This window comes from Triturus cristatus, chromosome 2_2 (assembly GCF_964204655.1).
Source record: "Triturus cristatus chromosome 2_2, aTriCri1.1, whole genome shotgun sequence".
Taxonomy (NCBI): Eukaryota; Metazoa; Chordata; class Amphibia; order Caudata; family Salamandridae; genus Triturus; species Triturus cristatus.
In genome coordinates, this window is record NC_140582.1 from 408,207,385 (window position 1) to 408,224,916 (window position 17,532).

Here is a 17,532-nt window from a genome sequence, read left to right on the forward strand (position 1 = left end):
TTGGATTCGTCTTGTTTAAAGCGACTGGTTTCTCTCTGCGAGACTTTGGCTGTGTTGTTGAGTAACGAGCCGTCTTCTCTTGAGGAGTCGTAGTTTTTTCTTCTTCTTCGGCGTTTTTCTTTCCTTACGTTTTCGGCATTGCCATGGTGCTCTGAGAGCCAAACACAGCCAAAGTCTCGCAGAGAGAAACCACACCTCCTGGCATGCACACTCAGGGGGAGGTAGGCACACCCACAGGGTCTGGGGACAGACGACATACATGCAGCCGCAGTCGCAGTCCGCTGTCCTCACAACCCTGTTCCTCCAAAACCACTCCCCTTGGCTCCTCTGCCAAACTCTCACCCAAGAATATCTTAATGGGTGAGCTGGACCTCGCCCCCACTGAGCGACCACCCCACAAGCGGGTGAGGAAGTCGCCGGGCACGGGAGTTGAGTCCCCCACCAAGTCGACCCCCTCCCCCGAGAGCACTGCACCCCATCCCTCACCCACCACACCCTCTGTTGACCCTGGGGAATCCTCAGGTGCAAGGATTCGGATGGAGGCACTGGCAGCGGTGTGCAGCGCCGAGCTCATCTCCACCTTCGGCGCTGCCCCACCCCCTGTGGTGGAGACATCCCCCCTGCACCCGCAACACCTACCCTTCCCCCTCCTGTCCCTGTGGTGCCTGGTACTGCCACAGATGATGCCCCCCCGGTCGACAAACCTTGAAGTTCCTTTGTGCAGGCAAGCTAGGGGTAGACGCGGTCCCCTACGTCCCCCCTTGGACTTGAAATATGGACTGGCCATTGGCCTCTGTACATGGTCTACTTTTCGTTGTTTTTTTTAGTGCTGAATAAAGCCTTTATTTTTACTTTCAACACTATTGCATTTCAGGTACTTGATGTTGGTGCTGAGGCTCCTGGAGTTGGTGTTCTGGTAATGTGTTAGGGTTCAGAGAAATTTTTTTGTATGATGGTCATGAGGTGGACCATGGTATCTGTGTGCCATCACAATGTCTCTGCAAAGAATCATTGGTAGTGTGTGTTAATTTTGTTTAGAGTCATTGTCCCAAGGAGTGTTCCTTCCTCTGTGGCACGTGACATCTTACCTGCAGACAGTTGCATAATTGTTGTGCTGACCTGTGTCAACATTTCCTTTGTTGGTGATGGATCCCTTCAACAATGGCCATGCCTGCTCACCGATGTCTCCTGCTGAATCGTCTGTGCCATCCTTGCTAGTCACTGTACTTGTGTTTTGAGTATGTCGAAATGCCTTCATGGACAAATTCCCCCTTTTCAGCACTATGCATGTGTGTAATCACGGCCTACCACACAAATGGTACTTGTTATGCAGGGTATTTGGGCACCTGACTGACAATTGTGGGGATTGTATCTAGGGGACTTCCACCCTATTCCTTCCATGAGAGACAGCATCTTGGTGGCTGGACCAGCACCTGGACATTCCTATCAGTCCTGGGATGTGCGTGACAGTGTGTGTTCCCTTTGGCTATCCTAGTTTTGTAGGCAGTTACATGGCTATACAGTCTTGTGGCATGATATCAGGGTGTGTATTGTGCTGCATCCACCATGGGTGGGTATGCATGTGTTATATGTCCTCACACCCACATGTGGTGTGTCATGCAGTGTGTGAAATACATCCATCCTCCTGGGAGTGGGACACTGCTGTCAGTGATGTGTTGTTATAGTACTATCATCATAGTCCAAAGTTAGGGATGCGTCCATACCACCATGTAGGTGTGGTCATCTGATAATGATGTACACCCCCCCATATCTCTGTCCACTGCTGGGAGTCATCTGCGCCCACCCCCATGTCTCTGTCCACTGCTGGGAGTCGTCTGCACCCACCCCCATGTCTCTGTCCACTGCTGGGAGTCCTGTGCACCCACCCCCATATGTATGGACACTGCTAGTATTCATCTTCACCCACCCCCATGTCTCTGTCCTCTGCTGGGTGTCCTCTGCGCCCACCCACATGTCTCTGTCCACTGCTGGGAGTCCTGTGCACCCACCCCCATATGTCTGGACACTGCTGGTATTCATCTGCACACACCCCTCATATTGCAGGCCACTGCTGGCAGTCCTGTGCACCCACCCCCATATGTCTGGACACTGCTGGTATTTATCTGCACCCACCCCCATGTCTCTGTCCACTGCTGGGAGTCCTCTGCACCCACCCCCATGTCTCTGTCCACTGCTGGGAGTCATCTGCACCCACCCCCATGCCCCTGTCCACTGCTGGGAGTCATCTGCACCCACCCCCATGTCTCTGTCCACTGCTGGGAGTCCTGTGCACCCACCCCCATATGTCTGGACACTGCTGGTATTCATCTGCACCCACCCCCTTGTCTCTGTCCACTGCTGGGAGTCCTCTGCGCCCACCCCCATGTCTTTGTCCACTGCTGGGAGTCCTCTGTACCCACCCCCATATGTCTGGACACTGCTGGTATTCATCTGCACACACCCCTCATATTGCAGGCCACTGCTGGGAGTCCTGTGCACCCACCCCCATATGTCTGGACACTGCTGCTATTCATCTGCACACACACCTCATATTGCAGGCCACTGCTGGGAGTCCTCTGCACCCACCCCCATGTCTCTGTCCACCACTGGGAGTCCTCTACACCCACCCCCATGTCTCTGTCCACTGCTGGGAGTTGTCTGCACCCACCCCCATGTCTCTGTCCACTGCTGGTATTAATCTGCACCCACCCCTATATGTGTGGCCACTGCTGGGAATCCTCTGCACCCACCCCCTTGGAGCAGTACACTGCTGGCCTGGACCTACACACACACCAATATGAAGGTAACATGTAGGGCCAGTCCGTAAGCCCACATTCCTGGTGTGTGTACGCCTCGTATCCCAAATGTACTGGTGCCGTAGGGGTACGTGTGAAACGCACCGTACCCACGCATTCATTGCATGTGTACGGTCCATATCACTGTTCTACTGGTGCCGTAGGGGTACATGTGGAACGCACCATACCCACGCAATCATTGCGTGTGTACGGTCCATATGACTGTTCTACTGGTGCCGTAGGGGTACGTGTGCCATGCACCGTACCCACGCATTCATTGTGTGTGTACGGCCCGTATGACTGTTCTACTGGTGCCGTAGGGGTACGTGTGGAACGCACCGTAGCCACGCATTCATTGCATTTGTACGGTCCGTATGACTGTTCTACTGGTGCCGTAGAGGTAAGTGTGGAACGCACCGTACCCACGCATTCATTGCGTGTGTACGGTCCGTATGACTGTTCTACTGGTGCCGTAGGGGTACGTGTGGAACGCACCGTACCCACGCATTCATTGCGTGTGTACGGTCCGTATGACTGTTCTACTGGTGCCGTAGGGGTGCATGTGGAACGCACCATACCCACGCATTCATTGCGTGTGTACGGTCCATATGACTGTTCTACTGGTGTCGTAGAGGTACATGTGGAATGCACCGTACCCACGCATTCATTGTGTTTGTACGGTCCATATGACTGTTCTACAGGTGCCGTAGGGGTACATGTGGAACGCACCGTACCCACGCATTCATTGCGTGTGTTCGGTCCGTATGACTGTTCTACTGGTGCTGTAGGGGTACGTGTGCAACGCACCGTACACATGCATTCATTGCGTGTGTACGGTCCGTATGACTGCTCTACTGGTGCCGTAGGGGTACGTGTGGAACGCACCATACCCACGCATTCATTGCATGTGTACGGTCCATATGACTGTTCTACTGGTGCCGTAGGGGTACATGTGGAACGCACCGTACCCACGCATTCATTGCGTGTGTACGGTCCGTATGACTGTTCTACTGGTGCCGTAGTGGTACGTGTGCAACGCACCATACCCACATATTCATTGCATGTGTACGGTCCGTATGACTGTTCTACTGGTGCCGTAGGGGTACGTGTGCAACGCACCGTACACATCCACTTCCGTTGTTGCGGTATGCAGGGGTTGCTGGCCATGCCCCCCCAAGTGACTAGACCCTGGTGGTAATGTATGGGCTCCATATTATAGGTTTTGCTTTGGGTATGGGGTATGTTTCCTGCCCCTCACCCCCCTGGCCCCTGGGTGTTGTTCTCACCTTCTGTGGCGTGTGTGTCAGGTCCGGTGCACCAGGTCGTAGGCTAGGAGGACCGAGATGACACGTATGATGGGGTTCATGGTGTGTACGTCGCGTACCGGGGCTCTGTTGCGTAGCGGTTCGTGTCAGACTCTGCTTTTCCGGCTGTGTTTGGCTCCCGTAAAAAAAGAGCCGTACGGAGTGACGCAGGGACGAATCGTACTTGCTAGACTGGAAACCGCTGCTTGAATGCGTCCGGACGTCACGTACAAGCTGTTCCTGATCAGAATCATTGTTTTCTTTTACCCGTACGGTCTTTTGTACGAAACGTATGGAAATAGGCTTTCTGTACGAATCGTACTTCCTAGGTTGTACGGACAGTTTACTGGGTACGAGTCGTACGGAGAAAACGCTCCGTACAATGATTCGTACAGCCTTTTCCCAGGATTGGAATCGGCCCCTTAGTTGTTCTTCCAGGTTTCCTAACTCCATTACATCATCTTGAGCTTGATGCATTGCTGTTTCCACCTCATTCTTGGCAATTGCTGATTCATTTTCAACAATTGGTTGTCCTAGTGGATCTTGACTCAGTGCAGCAGAACTTTGACTGTCTTGAGAACTGTCTCTAGCAATCGCAGCTGCAATTGCAGCTTATTGATCAATTTCATCATTCAACATTTTCACATCATTTGCAAAAGCACTGCATTGTATGCTATCTTTACAAGCATTAAATGAATCTTCATAGCTCTGAAAATCTCCAAGTAATTCCAGTTCTGAACGCCACGGTTTGAACATTTGCAAAAGGGCTCAATAGTAAAATTCCCTTTTATCAGCAGTGTTGCAACTCAGTTTCCTGTGATTATTTAAATTTCCTTTCCTTTGTTTCACCAAACATCCTTCGGAACCAATCACTGCATATTTTCCATCATTGATGTTCTCTGTAGTATTCCGTTTAAAAGTGTAGTTTTGCAGCACTTCATAGAGACACATGTTCTCAAGATGATGACTTCTGTTTAGGTAATAAGTGTCCAACATATTTGTTTTCACAATATCTGTACATTCTGGTTCTTTTTCTGCTAAATATTCAATTTCTTGAACAGATTTCAGTACCCAATTTCGCATTGCTGCAAGACCTAGACTCACCCAAATGATTTTTCTACTTTTGGAGTATAGACTTGCAGATGATAACCGATCTGAGCATTCATATGCTTCAATTTCACGATGCGATAACATCTTCAAACTGAGACTGTATAATTTCTTACTTAGAGTCTTCTCGTGAGAAATCTCTTCCCACATTTCTTTCAATTCCGTCTTTTCTGATTTAGTAATGTAGGACATTACATATCGAGCAACAGCAATGGAATTGTCCGCAACATACTGAATATCCATGTCAGCGCTCCACATGGATAAAATAACTGGATTGTGGTCATTTATGTATTTTGACTCTTCGCGTCCTCTTTCTTGTGATGGTATGTCGCATAGCTAACATAAAACTGTTCACTCTTCCTTTGGATAATACAGGACGTGAAAATGCAAAACGACATTTGGTATAGAACTTATCCTTAGAGTTGTACTTTCGTCGACAGTATTTTCCACATCTATGGCTTTGAAATCGTAAGACTTGTTTTAAGTTTTTATCTTCTCTGCTATTGGGTACAGCACATGTGGCATATTCGTCAATGAAAGACAAAACAGTATCGTCTGTATCTGTTCCACATTTGGGGGCGTCCTTGATCCATAGCAACATATGTATATGAGGAGCACCTCTTGCTTGATACTCCTTTCTCCAAAAGAAATCCACAACTTCTCCAAGAGGAGGATTCTTTTTATTGCAGATGAAAGACATCATAGCTTCAAATCTATGATTGAAATATCTGCATACATTAACAGGATCCAAAGAGCACAATTCATCAGGTGTCTTGTATTCAATATTTTTTATATTGGAATTTGCCTCTCGAAGAAATTCAAATAAATCATCCCAAGAATACTCAGCACAGCTTAGAGTAAGGAACCATGTAGGAGTTCCTAAGTTCCGTAGCATACATTTATTATTATTATTATTATTAATGCGATTTATAGAGCGCGACAGCTACCCCAAGTAGGGGTGTCCCGGTGCTAAAGACAGCTGAGTTGCAGCGGACAGAAGACATTTCAGTTCTCCATGACGACGGTACCAATATTCATTAGTCCCACGCTGACATGCCATCAGATTAATCAACTGAGATTCTAAATGATCATCTCTCTGATGCACTTTATCCATAAAATCCTTTGCACTTACATTTTGCAGATGCATTCAATTTTTTAAATGAGATTTACTGCATATGAAAGACCAGACAAGTCACTTTCAAACAGAAGATGAAACATATAAGGGATACATTGTCGAAATCTCGGATCTTCTGCATATAATCTTGTTGTCCGATATTCAGATGCAGGAATCGCCACAGGACGTTCATCATATCGTACACCTTTTCCTGTTGGAAACATCTGCGGGAAACAACGAGCTTCCAAGCTCTCTTCCCATACACTCATGGGACTTCCTTTTGCTTTTTTCATTTGGAACAACTCAATCGTATTCCCCATCACTTCTTTGGAATGAAGTGGATGTACACTGTAATGTTCATAGATTTCTTCACATCTGGACATGTCCACTTTTTCAATTTGTCCACTTAATGTTTCAGTATCTTATGCTAAATCTATTTATTCTTCTCCTACAAACACATTTCTATAGTACTCATTATTTTTTATCAGATACAATGTTGACTTTTGCACTTTTCTAACATCCACTAACTCTTGCCAGATTTTCTTATTTTTAGTAGGAACACCATTAACTAGAATGACTAGTGGTTCATTTTCTGCACGGTCTACACCAATAGTTTCAATGTTTTTCTTTAAATCTAACGGTAAATACACAACTCTTCCTTTCTATCCTCTTTGTAAGTCTGATGGAGGCAATTTACCTGTTTTAGGCTCCATACGAACAATAGCCTGAAACGGGTGCACACATTGAATGAGAATAGACTTATAGGTATTTAAATCTATCAGCTCTGGAGGAATAGCAACCAACTCTAGATTATTATGAACAGCTCTAGCAGGCATTTTATTCTCATCTAATTTGTTATAACAATATTTGAAAATATGCTGCTCAAAACCCAAATCAAAACAATTCCTTCCACTATTTTCTGTTTCACTTTTTAAATACAGATTGACACTCCTAGTCTGATTTTTATAGTGAGTTCGCCGACAACAAATACAAGAAACATTTGGTCTTTCACCTGAAATCACCTTAAACTTTGTGATTTGATCTTCAAAAATGTTTGTAATCATGGGTTCTACATTGTCTTCAACATTTTGTTCTATTAATGTGTCAGTTTCTGCACTCTCTTGCTGAGGACCAAAGTAACAAAACTCATTATCATCACAAACCTTCTTCACATCTGATACCGACCCACGCAAAAGACCACTGTTCAACTCATTTAACTTTAGTGCTGCACTTTTTGCATAATACAATCTTCTCACTAACTTCTACATTTGAGTATGATGTACTGCCAACATCCTGAAATGGTGAAAAACACTTTGACAAACTTTCCTAGAAAGAGAAGCCAGAGAATGACCTTGCAAACCAGTATTTTTTCTCACTCTGCAAGGGTCTAGTCCTTGCAAAACCTTAATCTTTTGTTTAACACTTTTTTTACTATATGCTCGTAAGAAACTGCAGAATTTATCAATAGATTCTTGTCGTACACTACAAATACTACTGCAAACCCAAGTGTACACAGGGTCTTTAAGACGTCTCCCTAGAACTTCCTCAGCTATCACTTCTTCTACATTTCTTTGAACCATTTTCGCTTTGGCAATTGGACAACCATTTCTAACCTCATAACCTCGTCAACTGCATGCAATAAATTATTGCTCTGTAAATAACTCACTTCATTAAAGAAAGGCTCTGAACTTGAGCTGTGTTTTCATTCACCCCTAAAAATCACAAAAATTTGTTCTGTTAATTACTCTTTTCCTTTTACTTTTGGCCTTCGTTAAATGGATCGGTTTATCTAGTGATCGAATTCTGTTTAATACTAAAATGAACAGTTTCCTTTTTACTTCAAAAGCCTTTTCAACAATGGTTTCAATATGCTTCTTCTTTTTATAAAATAGAGCTCTCTTTTTATATTTCTTCACATCTTTCAGCAAATTATGTACTACTTTCTTGTAAAATAATTTTTTGCGTATTTCTTTATACTGATTTTGTCTTCTTTTACCATACTTCGTCTCCTTTGACTGTCCATTTGCTTTTTTGCTTTTCCTATTATTTTGAATATGTTTTCTAGTTGAAGCATTCTCAGAGCTTTCAGCATTCTGTACATTCTGTCTGGTCCTACAAACATTTTTAATAAATTGCTTCGTGATCTTACCAGAAGATGTTTTCTTTTTAGCCACATTATGTTGTTCATTCAATACTTGTGGTTGATTTTTCTTCAAGTAACCATGTCCTTTTTCTGTTCTTTTCTTTTTCTTACTTTGTCCGGCATGATTTCTCTATTTTAATGGTAATAAACAGTATCTGTAAAAATTAATCACAAATAAATGTAAATTAATATCTTTATAAATTATACTTTTCTATTACTATACAAATACATTTTATATAAATACTGACTAAGAAATTATAGGCCTGAAGCACAAGTGTGAAGGTGGCTAGACCACTACATGCATAGTGCATACTACTTTGAAGCAGTTCATGCCCTAAAGCCTGCCTCACTGAAAGAGTACATGCTTACTGACTGAATGATTACAGAACTATAAGGAGAGACACTGGGTGAATTCACAGTTGTTTGAGTTTTACTTTACTGAATAAATTACTACATGGTACTGAAAGACTCACTATGGGTTTGCAACAGCAGTCACAGTGTGTTTGCTGGAGTGTATGCATAGTGACTGTGGAAATGTAGGCCTGAAGCACAAGTGTGAAACTGGTTAGACCACTACATGCATAGTGAATAGTTATTTCAAGCAGTCCTTGTGAAAAGGCATGGTTCAGTGCATGAGTACCTGGGTACTGACTGAAACAGAGTAATGCAAGGAGAGTGCCTGAATGAATCTTTTAAGGGTTTGGGTTTATGCGCAGTGAATAGATTAGTACATGGTGCCGGATGAGTCACTGGAGGTGTGCAAGGGGAGTGTTAGGGTGTTTATTGGAGTTTATAGATACTGACTGGTGAATTGAAGGTGTGAAAGACAATTGTGTACGTGGTTAGAGGCCTCCATGCATGGTGGATAGACATTTGAAGTACTCCATGTGCTAAGGCCGGGTTCACTACATAAGTACCTGGGTACTGACTGAATCATTAGAGTACTACAAGGAGAGTGTCTCGCTGAATTTATAAGTGGTTGGGTTTTGGTCCAGTCAATGGATTAGTACATGATGTTGAATGGGTGACTGGGGGAGTGTAAGGGGACTGACAGGGTGTTTGCGGGAACTGTATGAATACTGACTGGGGTATTGAAGGTCTGAAAGACAAGTGTGTAGGTGGTTAGAGGCCTGCATACATAGTGCATAGACGTGTGAAGCAGTGCATGTACTAAAGCTGGGTTCACTACATAAGTACCTCAGTACTGACTCCATCATTAGAGTACTCCAAGGAGAGTGCCTGGGTAAATTTATTACTGGTTGGGTTTTGGCACAGTGAATGGATTATTACATAGTGCTGAATCAGTCACTGGAGAAGTGTAAGGAGAGTGACAAGGTGTTTGCAGGAACTGTATGAATACTAACTGGGGTATTGAAGGTGTGAAAGACACGTGTGTAGGTGGTTAGAGGCCTGCATGCATAGTGGATAGGCGTTTGTTTCAATCCATGTGCTAAGGCCTGCCTCACTCAAATTAGTACTTGGGTACTGACTGAATGTTTAGAGTATTGCAAGGAGAGTGCCTGGATGAATTTATAAGTGTTTGTTTTTTGGCACAGTTAATGGATTACTACATGGTACTGAATAAATCACTGGAGAAGTGCAAAGGGAGTGACAGGGTGTTTGCAGGAACTGTATGAATACTGTCTGGGGTATTGAAGGTGTGAAAGACAAGTGTGTAGGTGGTTAGAGACCTGCATACATAGTGCATAGACGTGTGAGCCGTGCATGTACTAAAGCTGGGTTCACTACATAAGTACCTCAGTACTGACTCAATCATTAGAGTACTCCAAGGAGAGTGCCTGGGTAAATTTATTACTGGTTTGGTTTTGGCGCAGTGAATGGATTATTACATAGTGCTGAATCAGTCACTGGAGAAGTGTAAGGAGAGTGACAAGGTGTTTGCGGGAACTGTATGAATACTAACTGGGGTATTGAAGGTGTGAAAGACACGTGTGTAGGTGGTTAGAGGCCTGCATGCATAGTGGATAGGCATTTGTATCAATCCATGTGCTAAGGCCTGCCTCACTCCATTAGTACTTGGGTACTGACTGAATGTTTAGAGTATTGCAAGGAGAGTGCCTGGATGAATTTATAAGTGTTTGTTTTTTGGCTCAGTTAATGGATTACTACATGGTACTGAATAAATCACTGGAGAAGTGCAAAGGGAGTGACAGGGTGTTTGCAGGAACTGTATGAATACTGTCTGGGGTATTGAAGGTGTGAAGTGTGAAAGACAAGTGTGTAGGTGGTTAGAGGCCTGCATGCATAGTGGATAGACGTTTGAAACACTCCATGGGCTAAGGCTTGGGTCACTTCATGACTACCTGGGTATTGACTGAATCATTAGAGTACTGCAAGGAGAGTGCCTGGGTGAATCTTTTTAAGTTTTTGGGTTTTGGCGCAATGAATAGATTAGTACATGGTGCCGGAACAGTCACTGGAGGTGTGCAAGGGGAGTGACAGGGTGTTGATTGGAGTTTATAGATAGTGACTGGTCAATTGAAGGTGTGAAACACAATTGTGTAGCTGGTTAGAGGCCTGCATGCATAGTGGATAGATGTTTGAAGTACTCTACGTGCTAAGGCCGGGTTCACTACACAAGTACCTGGGTATGACTGAATCATTAGAGTACTACAAGGAGAGTGTCTCGCTGAATTTATAAGTGTTTGGGTTTTGGTGCAGGCAATGGATTAGTACATGATGTTGAATGGGTGACTGGAGGAGTGTAAGGGGACTGACAGGGTGTTTGCGGGAACTGTATGAATACTGACTGGGGTATTGAAGGTCTGAAAGACAAGTGTGTAGGTGGTTAGAGGCCTGCATACATAGTGCATAGACGTGTGAAGCCGTGCATGTACTAAAGCTGGGTTCACTAGATAAGGACCTCAGTACTGACTCATTAGAGTACTCCAAGGACAGTGCCCGGTTAAATTTATTACTGGTTGGGTTTTGGCGCAGTGAATGGATTATTACATAGTGCTGAATCAGTCACTGGAGAAGTGTAAGGAGAGTGACAAGGTGTTTGCGGGAACTGTATGAATACTAACTGGGGTATTGAAGGTGTGAAAGACACGTGTGTAGGTGGTTAGAGGCCTGCATGCATAGTGGATAGGCGTTTGTATCAATCCATGTGCTAAGGCCTGCCTCACTCCATTAGTACTTGGGTACTGACTGAATGTTTAGAGTATTGCAAGGAGAGTGCCTGGATGAATTTATAAGTGTTTGCTTTTTGGCACAGTTAATGGATTACTACATGGTACTGAATAAATCACTGGAGAAGTGCAAAGGGAGTGACAGGGTGTTTGCAGGAACTGTATGAATACTGTCTGGGGTATTGAAGGTGTGAAAGACAAGTGTGTATGTGGTTAGAGGCCTGCATGCATAGTGGATAGACGTTTGAAACACTCCATGGGCTAAGGCTTGGGTCACTTCATGACTACCTGGGTATTGACTGAATCATTAGAGTACTGCAAGGAGAGTGCCTGGGTGAATCTTTTTAAGTTTTAGGGTTTTGGCGCAATTAATAGATTAGTACATGGTGCCGGAAGAGTCACTGGAGGTGTGCAAGGGGAGTGACAGGGTGTTTATTGGAGTTTATAGATAGTGACTGGTCAATTGAAGGTGTGAAAGACAATTGTGTAGCTGGTTAGAGGCCTGCATGCATAGTGGATAGACGTTTGAAGTACTCTACGTGCTAAGGCCGGGTTCACTACATAAGTACCTGGGTACTGACTGAATCATTAGAGTACTACAAGGAGAGTGTCTCGCTGAATTTATAAGTGTTTGGGTTTTGGTGCACTCAATGGTTTAGTACATGATGTTGAATGGGTCACTGGATGCATAGTGGATAGACGTTTGAAACACTCCATGGGCTAAGGCTTGGGTCACTGCATGACTACCTGGGTACTGACTGAATCATTAGAGTACTGCAAGGAGAGTGCCTGGGTCAAACTTGTACGTTTTTCAGTTTTGGCGTAGTGAATAGTTTAGTAAATGGTGCTGGATGAGTCACTGGAGGTGTACAAGGTGAGTGACAGGGTGTTTATTGAACTATATAGATACTGACTAGTCAATTGAAGTAGTGAAAGACAATTGTGTAGGTGGTTAGAGGCCTCCATGCATAGTGGATAAGCGTTTGAATCAATCCATGTGCTAAGGCCTGCCTCACTCCATTAGTACTTGGGTACTGACTGAATGATTAGAGTACTACAAGGAGAGTGCCTAGGTGAATTTATAAGTGTTTGTATTTTGGCACAGTGAATGGATTAGTACATGGTGCTGAATGGGTCACTGGAGGAGTGCAAGGGGAGTGACAGGGTGTTTGCTGGAAGTGTATGGATACTGACTGGGGAATTGAAGGTGTGAAAGACAAGTGTGTAGGTGGTTAGAGGCCTGCATGCATAGTGGATAGATGTTTGAAACAGTCCATGGGCTAAGGCCTGGCTCAATGTATGAGTACTTGGGTACTGACTAAATGATTACAGTTTTTTAAGCACCTATGTGTATGCAAAGACATAAAGTACCCAAAACCTTCTCTCTAAATGGTTCCTAAATGCATACAGACTCTCAGTGTGATTCTAGACAACAAACACTATCCCATGCATATTACCAAATCACATTTTCTTGTCCGGAATTGGTAAACAGAGTACACACAATCCACATATTGTACTACTGCACATAATTTTAGAACCCTGACTCTTTTTACAAATACCTAACCAATGACTGGTTTCTCATTCTACCAAAGTATGAGAATAGGATAGGTTTTTAACCAGTTATGTGTCTGCAAACACATAAAATACCCAAATCCTTCTCTTAGTACAGTTTCTACATGCACACCGACTCACAGTGTGATTCTAGAAAACAAACAATATCCCTTGGATTTTACAAAAACACATTTACCATTCTTGAAGAGGTAATGTGACTGCACACATTGCACATATTTTACTATTGCTCATTAGTGTATAAACCTGACTCATTTTACAAACACATAAACAATAAATGGTTTCTATTTCTACCAAAATGTAAGAACAGGATAGGTTTTTAAGCACTTATGTGTCTGCAAAAACATGAAACACCCAAATGCTTCTCTCACATTAGTTCCCAAATGCACACAGACTCACAGTGTGATTCTAGACAAACAACACTATTACCAAAACACATTCACTAGTGTGGACAGGCTGAAGTGACTGCAGAGATTCTACATATTTCAATAGTGCACACTACTATGAAAGCCTGACTCATTTTGTGAATGAATAAGCAATGACTGGCTTCTAATACTACTAAAACTTGACAATATAACCAAACTTAAAACAGTTATCTTATAGCAAATACCTGATGTAACCAAATGCTTCTCTCACAACGGTTGCGCAAATGCACACAGACTCACAGTGTGATTCTAGACAAGCAACACTATCTCTTCCCTTTTACCAAAACACATTTAGCAGTGTACAAGACGTAAGGTGACTGCACACATTCCACAAAAATTTCTACTACACATTTGTATACAGTGCTTCTATCAGAATGATTCCTAAATGCAGACAGACTCACTGTGTGATTCTAAACAAATAACACTATCCCTTGCAATTTACAAAAATACATTTACTAGTCTACAAGATGTAAGGTGACTGCACATATTGCAGAAACGTTTCTACTACACATTAGTACCAAAATGTTTCTCTCAAAATTATTCCTAAATGCACACAGACTCACTGTGTGATTCTATACAAACAACATTATCCCTTGCATTTTACTAAAACACATTTCATAATCTAGAAGGAGTATTGCATTTTAGTGTAGGAATTTGACTCATTTTGCAAATACATAAACAATGACTGGTTTCTAATTCTACCAAAACATGAAAACAGCACAGTTATCTGTCTGCAAACACATGAAAAACACAAATGCTTACCACAGGATGGTTTCTAAATGCACACACACTGACAATAAGATTCTACACACAAAAAAGTAATCCCTGCACTTTAGCATGAGAAATACATTAGTGTGATTAAAATCAAAATGGACCACATACACCCCTCACAATTAAGAAACTTACCTTTCAAGTTGTTTTGTAGATTAAGAAGTATGTCAGTCACACACCAGATTTTCTTATACAGAATCTCTGCACTGTGCACCTGTCAGAAAAACCAAAGAATGGCAAACTTTCCCTCTCATTTTCCACACCTATACATGTAAACACCAAATCACATTCCTTCCCACATTAATTCAAAATCCAACACACATTTCTATTGGTTAAACATTTCAACCCTTTCCAAATGACATAAATTTGAACCCGACCCCCAATCTGCCTTCTGCCTGTTACCATAGAAACAGTTCATGGAACACTTAACTGAGCACACAGGTCACAAGTTCAGCACACAATGTTGCTAATCAAAACAGCAAGTGTGCTTGACTTTTCAACATATCAGCTTATCATATATAATGTTCCTTTCAATCAGTTTTCGTTAACCAATAAGAATTATGCGTTTAAAAAACAGAAACATGCACCCTAGTTTTCAGTGTAGAATGTTGTCAAACAACCAATCATTTCTTTTCTTTTTTCAAAACTGCATCTTATCCACCATTTTAGAAAAATCTTACTTTTCAAACTGCCATTTCATTTACAGAGACCATCTGAGTGCATCCAGACCTCCCTTCAAGATGCTTAGAGTGTGGATTGTGGGACACAGCTATATTTTCTGGAGCCAAAGGTATTCGAAAACAATGGCATTGACAAAGACCTAGGCTTGCCAAATGTAGACATTAAATGGATTGGACAGAGAGGGTTAAAGTGGCACCAATTGATGCCATTGGTAAAATCCTTTTTGCATCTCCAACACCCTGACCTCATAATTGTGCACTGCGGTGGCAATGACCTAGGCACTTTGACTGGGGTAGGTCTGGAAATGCTTATCAAGGACACCTTTGCAGAATTGATTTCACTTTTTCCCTAAACTGCCTTTGTCTATTCTAACATATGCCAAAGGCAGAAATGGAACTGGTCCAATCATTTTAGTCCACAGATTGAGAAGCTAGGAAACATGTGAATAAATCTGTTTCTGCTTTTCTTCGAGACTATAGAATGGGGTCCATTTACAATAACAATCTGCGTTTTCATATGCAAGACATTTATAGGAGAGATGGTGTACACTTTACTGATGAGGGTAACAGAGTCTTCCTCAACAACTTTAGACTCTGTATAGGTACTTAATTATAAGTACCAAAAACTCTCAATGAACACAACGGCTCTTTTTAGAGCCACTCAAGAACAAAACACATAAGCTTGATGTTTATCTCAAAACAATTTCTTTTTTTTTTGCTTGGAGTCACGCACCCAACGCGTTAGGAATTGCGCACCCTACGCGAGAGAAATCGTGCACCCAACGCAATAGGATGCGCGACTCCAAATTTTACCATAAAAAAAAAATTGCTTCTATCACTAATTTTTATTATCCCCATGGACCCCATCCCCCGGGGCTTATAAAAAATGTTGGGAACCGTGGGGGGAGCCCCATCGCCACCACGGTCCCCGCTGGCTCCCCGCGTCCTTCGGGAGCCGGCATTGCTTTCCCACATGGGGAGCTGCTGACATGCAGCTCCCCGTGTGGAAAAGCAATATGGTTTGGATTTTGAAAGAGAGAGCAGGTTTCCCTGCTCTCTCTTTCATAATCCAAACGAAGTTTGGTATGGGAGGGCAGGAGACTCCCACCCTCTCATAGCAAACAACACTGTCCTGGGGGTGGGCAGCCCAGGACACTGCAGGAGCTGGCCCTGGGGGGTGGTGGTCCCCAGGGCCCTCGAGGGCTTCAGGAGGGGGGCCACGCAGCCCCCTCCCTCAATAAATAAAGCCCCGGGGGTGGTGGTCCCCAGGGCATGGGGAGGCCGTTCAGCCCCCCCACCCATTTATTTTGTAGCCCCTGGGTAGTGGTCCCCGGGGCTGGGAGGCCCCCCTGGGCCCCCATTACATTTTATGGTTTTTGCCCCCGGGGACTAATTATTAAAGAAGCGCGGAAGACCGCGCTTCGTTTTTTTTTTTTTACGGCCAGATCCGCTCACCCAGCGCGCATTTTGCCATTTTTTCAACAACAAAAAAGGGGGTCCTGGGAGTCCTTCTGGGACCCCCTAAGCAGGTCTAGAGGGTCAGAGTATTTCTACCCTGCCCCCTTTATATGTTTTACACACTTATTCCCCTTACTTCTTCAGCCTCACTTCTACCGAGGCACAAAATGGCTGCCAACAGTTCCTGGTTCGAATGTTGACAACCACTTGACAGCCAATTAGCATTCAGCGCGTGATCGGGAGGGTGCGCGCACGGTTTGCAGAGGGTGCGCTCAGGGTGCGGGATCCTCCAAGGCCATAGATATTTATGTAGTTTTAATTGTAATTTTCTCAGGAACTACTCAACAGATTAACACCATTTAAGCAAAAGGCATGAGTCTGAACTGAGGACTACCTCTTTGCCAAATTTGGTGTAATTCCATTCAGCAGTTCGGGCTGTAGCTGCAGCTAAAGGTACTATGGGAAAATGCATGGGGAAAATGCATTTTGAGACCCCCTTTTTTGTCAGCCCCCGCTTGACGAATCACCCCGAGACTTTCAGGATATGACCGGACCGTAGCTGGCCAAAAGTTTGGAAAATTTCTCGAAGATTCATCAACCGGCGCCAGACTTATTGGGAATAGAATGTTGCGGATTTCCTATGGAAAATAGGTCCTAACTATAACTACCTACTGGCGACCGCCAGTAGGTAATATATATATATTCCCTGAAAAAAACATAGGTTTCAGGGACGGTATAGTTAGTTGGACATTTTACCCGTACAAAACCAGAGAAATTCGGCCGTTATAGTTAGTTCAGCTATAACTCGCACCCCCGCAATGCACTGCTGATGACGTCGCATATTACATCATTCATGACATGGTCAGTGACATCACTGATGACATCTCAAATGACATCACTGAAGACATCATCCAGTGACTGTGTGTTTGTTTAAAGTTTAAATATGTTTTATATATATGCCAAGGTGTATTGAAGAATGAGTGGGTGTATAAGTGTCTGGATGGAGTATTTAGT